The sequence below is a fragment of the Bombus huntii genome, chromosome 13, assembly GCF_024542735.1.
Source record: "Bombus huntii isolate Logan2020A chromosome 13, iyBomHunt1.1, whole genome shotgun sequence".
NCBI lineage: Eukaryota > Metazoa > Arthropoda > Insecta > Hymenoptera > Apidae > Bombus > Bombus huntii.
Genome location: NC_066250.1, coordinates 3,746,935 through 3,756,514, shown reverse-complemented (window position 1 = coordinate 3,756,514; position 9,580 = coordinate 3,746,935). Strand labels below are relative to the sequence as shown.

Below are 9,580 nucleotides of genomic sequence, written 5' to 3'. Positions count from 1 at the left end.
CCTCTCCGCTCCTACACCCGGCGCAGAGCCCGAATGAGGGGCCCTCAGGGCCCCGACTCTTACACCGCAGCCCCCGCTCTCGCTCTCTCTCCTTCTCTCGCTCTCTCTCTCTCTCTCTCTCTCTCGCTCCCACCATTCGAAGCTCGACCGTCGATTTCGTTCTGAGGCCGCAAGTGTCAGGCCCACCCACTCTCCTTCGGGGCCTCGATGGGACTCGCTGGATAGGGTAGATCGTTTGGCGTTGTTAAACGCCAGGCTCAGGCCCGACATTAAATTCGCCAACATTCTTCAAGTATCGTTTGTTCTGTCCGCTTGAAGTTTCTGCATAGTAGTGGCTGTTGTATACTTTTTTTACGCTATATAGGAAAATATCGAGCAAGAACTAGGAGATATTCCTAGTCCAGGTATTACGGATTGTATTTAGACAGAGGACAGAGTTTGCTTAGGTCGTACGAGAGATTAGGTACTGTCCGAGGTACTTTGGTAGGAGAGCATTGTTAGCTCACGATTCATAAGCGTTTAAAGCACAAAGGTATAATTTTCAGGCAGGGTACAGCGAAACGATTCTCGTGGGTTTCGAGTTCGTTCTTTCTGGCCTATTAACACAATTACTCCGAGCAATGGAGTAATTGTAGATAATCGCTGCAATCCTGATTATCCTTTAAATTTAGTTAGAAAAATTCCTGTTCGAGTACCGAAGAATGTAGGTATTATCCGGTGAGCCTCCTTGGAGGAATCCAACTGGAACGATCCCTTACCGATCGATCGTTGGTTTCTCCGCGTTTATTTATGGTCGAATCGATTAATTATTGTTTATGAGTACGCTATTTACCGAAACAATCGCTGGGATATCGATGAGCGTTAACGTTACGCGAGAGTCGGTCAACGTTAATTGTCCCATTGTATAATGTGCATCGAGCGTATACACGAGATGCAAGAATATTCGTTCGGCCACAATTCGCCCCACTTAAATATTCCATGTCGCAAACAGTAGGATGCCAAAAACGATATTTATCGCTGTCCCCTGTAAGAAGTTCTGAATCGAAAACAGACAATAGATATCGTCAAACTTTCGCGGAGTTTTGGATATATAGATTTTCTTAACGACCATTGGCTTTCAATTGTTATTCTTATCTACAGTTATTTATAAATTATTGTTTCGCGGAACAATCATTTTTTTTTTTTTTTTTAAAGCGATATCAGTATCATTAAATTTTGAATTTCTTATTTAGAAATTTTATATAGGGGGACAGATGTAACAGGGGTCAGAAACAATGATCGCGTGTATATAATTTATTCCTTGAGACATTCGTTGATTGCAATATGGTCTGTATTCTTTATTCGCATTCTCATAGTAGTCCCGAGAAAGAAAGAACTCTCGAAATACAATGGACAGCGTAATTAAGGGTCAAAAGTTTTTAGCTTCATTAATTACGCGAACACTTCAAACGATGCCATTATCATCGCGAGAATGCAGCAAGCAAAATGGTGCGCTATGCATAATGTAGTTTCATTTCTCCTCGGCTTCGGGGCTATTTTTCTGAATCAATTCGAGAGAAAAATAGGAAATGTGAGTGCTTTAATTGCGACAGAGCCGTAATTATATTAGAAACAAAAAAGTGGAGGAATCGAAACTGCAGTTCTATTTATTTTAATTTTCTGTCTAGACATCGAAATTATTTAAGCGATAATAACGTTAAAAAATACATTTAATACATACGCGTTTTACGATAACGTAACAGTTAGAGATTAAGTCCTTGGTACTTTCTGATCTTAGATTTAAAAGATATGTTGGGGTACAAAACAAATTAAAAGTATCTACCTACGAAGAGATAAGATTATTCTTCGAACAACGAAAATGACAAGTATTTAATTTGGCGGCACCCGATCACTGGCAGTGGATAACTTAAGTTGAAAGTAATAGTTCACGACATCGTCGGTAGGTGGCGACACTAACGCCCGCCGATCAGACCAACATTTGATTTGATGTTTTCTTTCGTAAAAGTGTTCGGTGAGGTGAAGTGGTGCACATGTTCGTTAATTGGAAGTTAATTTGTGTCAATTAGTTGAGAAAACTTGGTGTATGTGTTCGTTGGAGGTACAAAAATTGGATTTCCTGATACGATGCTACGAAATACCATAAGGTTCTTTCGGCTAGCTAGTTCGGTAAGTGTAAATATATGAATAGAAATTATTGTTAACCACAATGCGTATACATATGAAAATGGCGGGAAAACGAATTAGATATTTCTGCCAAATTGCAATCACTCGTCATATAAAGGCATATGGATTTTCTAGTCTTTCGATAAAATCGAATTAATTATTTCGAGATTAACTGAAACGTTAATGGATATTTGAGAGTAGATCGAATTTACGATTATTCTGATCCGCATCGTAATCGGGATTCAATATGTCAGCCATTAACGACACTTGTTCCATATTGCTAGCGAAAATTCGTTGCCTTCGCAAATTACTGTTTACGACATGTCGATATCTAACAAGCATTTATCAACGAATATTATTCATCAAATAATATTAAATTATAACGTAATGCGCTGCTACTTATATTTTTACTATTTTAAACGTTATATCTAGTATTTCTTGATTTTATATAAATTCGAATATCGTGTATTACATATATACGTCAATGGAAGGAAAAAATGTTTTGAATCATGCGATATTGCAATCAATTCTAGCTCTTAAGGGGGGGGGGGCTAAGGTTAATTCGTACAAAAATAAAGCATGTTTTTGTGAATTATTTGTGACGACACAGTTAAAATCTCTTTATTAAAACCAATAGTACATTAAAGTATGACATTCGAAGAATATCGTATAAAATTTTCACGGAGAAATATCAAAAAATACGGCAATGGCAGCAATTATTCGGACGTGTCTCGGAAAAAAGTAGAATTGCTCATAACTTGGTGTTGGATCATCTGAAATCAAAAAATCAAAGTTCATTCGTTAGGTAACAGTTTTCCCCAGGTAACGCTGGGAGGGTTTTTCGAAATTTCAATTGTTCACTTTTTTGGGACACTTTGAAGGGAAAATTGGCCGCGAGCTTTCACAAAATCTACTTTTTTCCGAGACACGACCGAATAATTGCTGCCATTGCCGTATTTTTTGATATTTCTCCGTGAAAATTTTATACGATATTCTTCGAATGTCATACTTTAATGTACTATTGGTTTTAATAAAGAGATTTTAACTGTGTCGTCACAAATAATTCACAAAAACATGCTTTGTTTTTGTACGAATTAACCTTAGCCTCCCATTAAGTCGTCAATCTCTAAAGTTTACGTTTCTTTAATAGTAATCGACGCCGAGTAAGGTCGGATCGAACGGTTTGTATATGTTTAGAATATACTCGCAGGCAGTTTGTCTTTGTTGACTTTTTTTTTTCCTTACTGCGTTCGACGATATCGTTAGCTAGTGTTGCTGCTCGTGCCTCAGTCTCTTTTATTCTTCCGTACGTACTAGAATGGTGTTTCCGTATTCATTCTCCATTTCGAGATTATGTTTCGATCGCCGGCCGAATATTTTAAGAGACAGTTTGATGGATATCGGCGCTCTTAATCGACCTATTTTTTCAAAGTTACACCGCGGTATTTCGGTGACGCTGATTCTTAGCATCGGCCAGGCCGAGGTTGAGGAAAATTGTGCGTCCTGCTAAAATGCTTCGGTTCACCTTTACGACAGATTTTTCTGGTAAGAACTTCTAATTTGTATTAGTCTACTTGAATCCGTTCCAAATACTAGAATAGATCGAAACGTAGACGGTATATTTGTTACATAAATATATATAGCACGGTGAACATCTCCATTTATACATATCGTTCTTCTAGTCAATAGCGTTTAATCTGCATATGCTAAGGTTTTTACTCTCATACAGTTACATAGGTAGCAATTTGAAAAATACTCACAATTATAATACGTATAATTTAACTAGTTTTCGAACGATGTAACGCGCGTAAAGCACTCTATGAATTTAAAGTCGAGTTTCACAATTGGAAAATACAAATTTCTATTTGGATTAGCTCTGATTATGCAAACGTATTTACAGTATCATTTAACGTATAAACATGGATGTTCGTGTCTGTACGTTTTTGAATGTATATATATATATATATATATATATAATAATTTTTGTATTATTTATTATATTATATTACATATTGTGTTATATATAGTACTATACATAGTAATAAACATACATAGTATCAAAGAAATTTGAACATTCATTCTTACATTCTCCGAACGTTCTAAACTCTTACAAATAATTGGTTGCAATATATTACGTAACAAATTACGTTCGAGTGAAAGCCCAACATCCGATACACGATACACGGAAAGGATGAAAAATTTTTCAACGGAGAAAGACATCACGGAAATGGAGAAAGACTCGATTGGTAGGCATTGATTTTCGAAAAGTAAACGGAGCAGAAGTATCGGTATTACCTTTGCCATTTGTTTGACCACGTCCTCGTTTTTTCCTCCGGCTTCTCCAGACCGAAAATGTCGGAGAATTATGAGCAAGTTATAGTTTTACGGGGGGGTCAACAATTTCGCTAGGAAGCCGCGAGTCAGAAGCTGGGTCTGGATCGGCAGGGGCTTTCGTATTCGGACCATTAGTCCAATACGGCAATTCGTCAAATCGGGAGAAATGTAGTATCAATAACGTCCCGCAGCTGCTGCCATCGAAGCATGCATTTTCCTGACGCGCAAATTGCGCGCGCACAAGTCCTCTCTTCGAACATACACGAGCGACAATTGTTTCCGATTTTCCCGATTCCCTCGTCCAACCCCCTTTCGCCTCCCCTTCGATTGTTTTTCCCTCGTCCCGATGTTTTTCCAGCTGTTTTGTCACCACGTAATCTGTGAACCGATTCTTCTATTGATACCGTCCCGATAAATCTTCGATCGGCTTTTTTCCATTCGGATTTCCCTCCGCCATTGTAACGTACTTTTAATGACGAACTCTTTAATGATTTCCCATGTACATCGCAGCGAGCATGCCTATTACGCGATATCGCGTAGTTGCCATCTGTACGAGATATTCTTCTGCAAATTAAAACATAGATCAAACTTCTATGTTCCTCTATGTCATCTGAAAAAACACGTCTGTGACGCGTTCACTTTTGCGATAATTTGTTTCTTTCAAATGCTCTGCTCTCGTCGCTGTACGTAGCCTGCTACGAACTGACCGACTCCGCCAGTCCTTTTTCTTTCTTATCACGCTATTATCTGTCCCTTTCCTTTTCTTACACTCGCCGCTATTGCTTTATACTTTTCTATAAAAAGAAAAAATAAGAAAAAAAAAAAAAAGGAAATGAAGGATTTATCCCGTTAACATTAACAGGAATTATTATTATCATTTTTGAAGTGCCGATTAGAGGTTGGATCGGAGCTCGGATACTGTATTTTTCATCGTTAGCACACGGCTAAACACGTGTCCAGTCGAACCACGTGTCACCGTTAATTTCCTGCGGTTTCCATTCTCGAAATCGTGCTTAACGGAAGTCTACGACCGATGTGTGATGTTTGCGGATAAATCCTCGTGGCCTGCCATTGCTGACCCTCTCTTGCAGGCTTTCTCTCTTTCACGTTCACGCTACCCCGTTGGTCCTCTTTCTTCGTTGCTCTTTCACCCGCTTCCTTCCACCTACCGGTATCCTCGCTAAATAATAAATACGAGAGGGTTCTCCGGGAATACCCCGAGGGTGCCATTAGCGGGGTACAGGCATCGGACCACCCTCTCGCACCCTTCGAAACCGTCCTCCGGCTTACACCCAAACCCCCCGCACAGCTTCTTCCACGACCCGAAACGCGAGTCTAATACACTTAGAGGAGAGACGCGGCCTCGCGTCTATGGGTGTAAGGGCGAGGGTCTTCCCGATCGCTTTATGGAGGCTGCTTCTTTTCTTTTCGTTTTCCTCGACTCGCTTGACGAACGAGCCTCGAATAGACGAATGTCTTAAAGTTTACGGAAAGACCGTGGGCTAGATTATATTTTCAATGCCATCCATCCGATTCGTTTGCATTTTTCCCTTCTTCCTTTCCTTCTTCTTCCTCTTCCATTTATTCCTTTCTCTCTGTTCTTCTCGCTTTATTCGCACCGATATCGGTTTTTGGTTTCTACGGTTTGGTCGAAGAAGCCACGATTAATCTCACATCGAGCCAGCCTCGGCGAAGGAACGACCACGATGTCGAACAGAAAACTTTTAATCAGTGGACAGCACTTTCCTCTTTTTTCTCTCTCTCTTTCTCTCTATGTCTGTCTCTGTCCCTCTGTTTCTCTCTCTCTCTCTCTCTCTCTCTCTCTCTCTCTGGTCGATCTTTTCCCCGTGGAACAGACCAGCTTCAGAATTCGATGCAAAGAAACATTGAAACGCTACGTCCACCTCCGGATATCTGTTCCAGGCTTCCTGTAGATCTAATAGGGCGAGCTGGACGCCTGGAAAACGTTGACCACTCGCTCTAGCCGGTCAAACGGTTAATCGAGGCCATTGCGACCAACAGCGGTTCTCAGCCCTTCCCCTCTCTTCATTTCGATTTACGAACTCCCGAACTCCTACCACTTTCCAAACTTCCGATCCTTCGTATAGATAGGTAGCGATCTATTTTCTCACTTGTCCTAATTAAGACAAGGTTCAACGAACACTAAGAAGAATTTCAATATCGAAGTAGAAAATTTCGCCTCGTCGAGTATCGCGTACTCGCGAAATATCACGTACATGAAGATATTTCTTACTTACGCTAATTCATATCTTTCGAACATCTACGTACATATTTATTTCGTTTATTAAATATTATATTTTGTATATTTTATACATACTTTTCAAGCGCGTTCTATGCTTTATGCCTCTAGATCGATCAAAAAGATTCGCAGTCTATTTAGAAAAGGAAACTGCGATTGAAAAGTGGCGCGAAAATGAAAAATTGTACGCGGCTCAAAATTCATTTACGCTTCTATCTTTCCAGATGAGTTTTCGACTTTGGCTTGCTGATCTTTCGTCGCAGGCAGATGCGCTCGCATACAGAGGATCGAAGGACGCAACGCATCGGGAACATGCAGCCGGGGAAATGCGAGGCGGCACGAGGGGTAAGTATCAATAATTGAGCACCATGGGGGTGGCTCCGCTGGGCCATTTAGCGGTCGAACGAAGGGGATGGACCGCGGATACTCATGGTACGGGGATATCGGTGGATGTATCGCACGGCGAGGCCTGCTATCGACATGTCGACGATGCCAGGCCGGGGCTGTATATTCCACGATATAGGAAACTATCCTAGCCGCGATCATGATACGCGAAAATACCATCTGTCATTCGGGGGTGCGTGCCAGACCCCATCCCAGCGACCAACCACCACCCACTTCTCTCTCTCTCTCTCTCTCTCTTTATCACGATTTTCACTCCGTACCTCTGCCTTCTCTTTCTTCCGTCGTTTTTTCCCTTGTTTCTTCCTTATTCTTAGCGTTCTTTTAGCTTTCTTTCGATGCATGAAGATGACACGGCAAAGAATATCTTTCATAATGTATCGGTTTTTTAGGAGCGATATAAATAATTCAAGAGATAACGAGTTTTCTCATGTACCGAAATTTTGAAATAGCCTTGCCTATTTCTATGAATTATATGCCAGTATAAACATTGGATTTTGTAAATTATAAAATTATTCTATATGAAAAGATTGGAAGTTTTGCGAGTGATAAGAGGTAGAAGACAAAATCTGATTACGAATACGCAAAGTCGAACAATGTTATCGATACAATTTTGTGTTATTCTATTCTCCAGAGAAATTTTTCTGGCTCGTGAGATTCTGCTTATATTTAGTTGAATTATGCGGGAAGGTTACGAGAATCGTACAAATTTTAAAGAATATTTATAAGCAGAAACTTATTTGTAGAAAATACCTCTTTGCGGGAGACTAAGGTTTTCTGGTTCGAAAAATTCGAAGGTTAATTTTGCCAAAAGCAATCTTGTTTAAACATTGTAAAAACGAAGGAACTGAAACGTACTATTTTCATGGGCTCGGTGATTCAACATACAAAAGCCTCAAGTTTGTTTAGTAGATAGCACGAGTACAATGTTACGAGTACTAAACGCCGAAAATGTTTCCTTAAATGACGTGACCGTAAAACCCAGTTAATCCAGGGCCTCGGGACAATTCTGCATCTCGAAACAATTGGCGTAAACGACGCGTACGACGGGTATTGAAACTAGTTTCCACCGACGGTCCTGCTCTCGCGAATAATCGTGCTCCGTAGTCGAATTCATTTTCCAATTAAGAGGCTGCGATTTGCATTTGACTCCGGTCATCGATCGATCGTTGCCACTAAATCGAGGTCGTCGACGGGGATCGTCGTCGAAAAACGTGGTTAAGCGTGACTAACGATAGCTCCGACGTCGCCGTGCAATGCGTCGAACAATGTGTACTTATCGCAGCTACCGAACATCCCGAATGTTCACTTGAAACTGTGCCTCCATTTTTATGATTGTTCACCGTCGTTCTTCCATTCTTCGTCCGCGTGAAATTCTATCGGTCGCCTTTAAAAGCCAGCGAGCTCCGCATTAATACATCACGGTTCTCCTCGTCATTAAAAATTGTTCTGCACGTCGCATCGAACGTACCTGTTCCGATACTACGAAATCCACCGATTCTCTCTGCAGACGCGAGTCGCCAATTTGCCAATGATTTTAATTACACGTATCAATTGCACAAGGAGCAGCTTTCCGCTTCCGTTTTTGAACGTTGAGACTACCGAGACTGCCTTTGATATGTCACGCATAGTTGATTGGTACGAGAATAAATAAAGAAATAAATAAATATATCTAATACTACGTGTCTTTGTCTCGATACAACAAAATACACGTACATTTTACTGAATTACAGAAATCGAACATTTCTGCAGCGTTGTGGTATGTAAAGGTAACGCGTGTCTTCGCGCAATTTTACACGTTTCCCGTGGGCAAATTTCTGATTTTGTCCTGTACGCGAAACAAATAATCATAAATAATTTGACGCGCGTCGGATCCAAAGAGTTTCGCGCGTCTCGTGCAAGGGCAAGTGGTTCGGTCGAAGAGGGTGGAAGTCGATCGGTGAAATTTCTCTCGATGCGTCTACGCGTCTGGTGTCGTAGCTGTGCCTCTGCGTTTTAACCCCCATTAGTGACCCAAAGCGTCGGTACGACTGAGGGCCAGCACTCCGTTACACGAACAACTTAATGTTATGTAAAAATAGCTGGGGTTTCCGTGCGATCGCAGACACGCCGGTTCTCCGTGTATATTAATGCGGGTCGAAAGAAGAGCGAAAACGACGAGGAAAACGCACGCCAGACGAGATCCAGTCGAACCTCGAGCAGATGCTCACCGTTGGAATATCTAAATAAATCCGCGTGTCGGCCGCCCTTAAAATCCTTGAGTCGAATAAGTAATAACGTTCGCCAACCACGGGGTTAGATTCTCTCCCCTTTTCCGTATTCCACCTTGCCCTTGCCTGCATAAGCGAGCGCGTCCGATTTCGGGAATTTAATTGGCCCGGGGGAATTCCGCTGCGTGGACTTACTTTACGAGAAAACTTT

The 9,580-nt window shown here is 41.1% G+C and overlaps 1 long non-coding RNA gene across 1 annotated transcript; it reads right to left on the bottom strand.

The window, feature by feature from the left end:
• Positions 1-2,757: 2,757 nt before the first annotated feature.
• Positions 2,758-3,852, bottom strand: LOC126872640 (uncharacterized). Its single transcript, XR_007692076.1, has 2 exons — positions 3,409-3,852; positions 2,758-2,936 (listed from the first exon to the last, which is right to left on the bottom strand). It is a non-coding gene; the product is annotated as an uncharacterized LOC126872640 (long non-coding RNA).
• Positions 3,853-9,580: the final 5,728 nt, after the last annotated feature.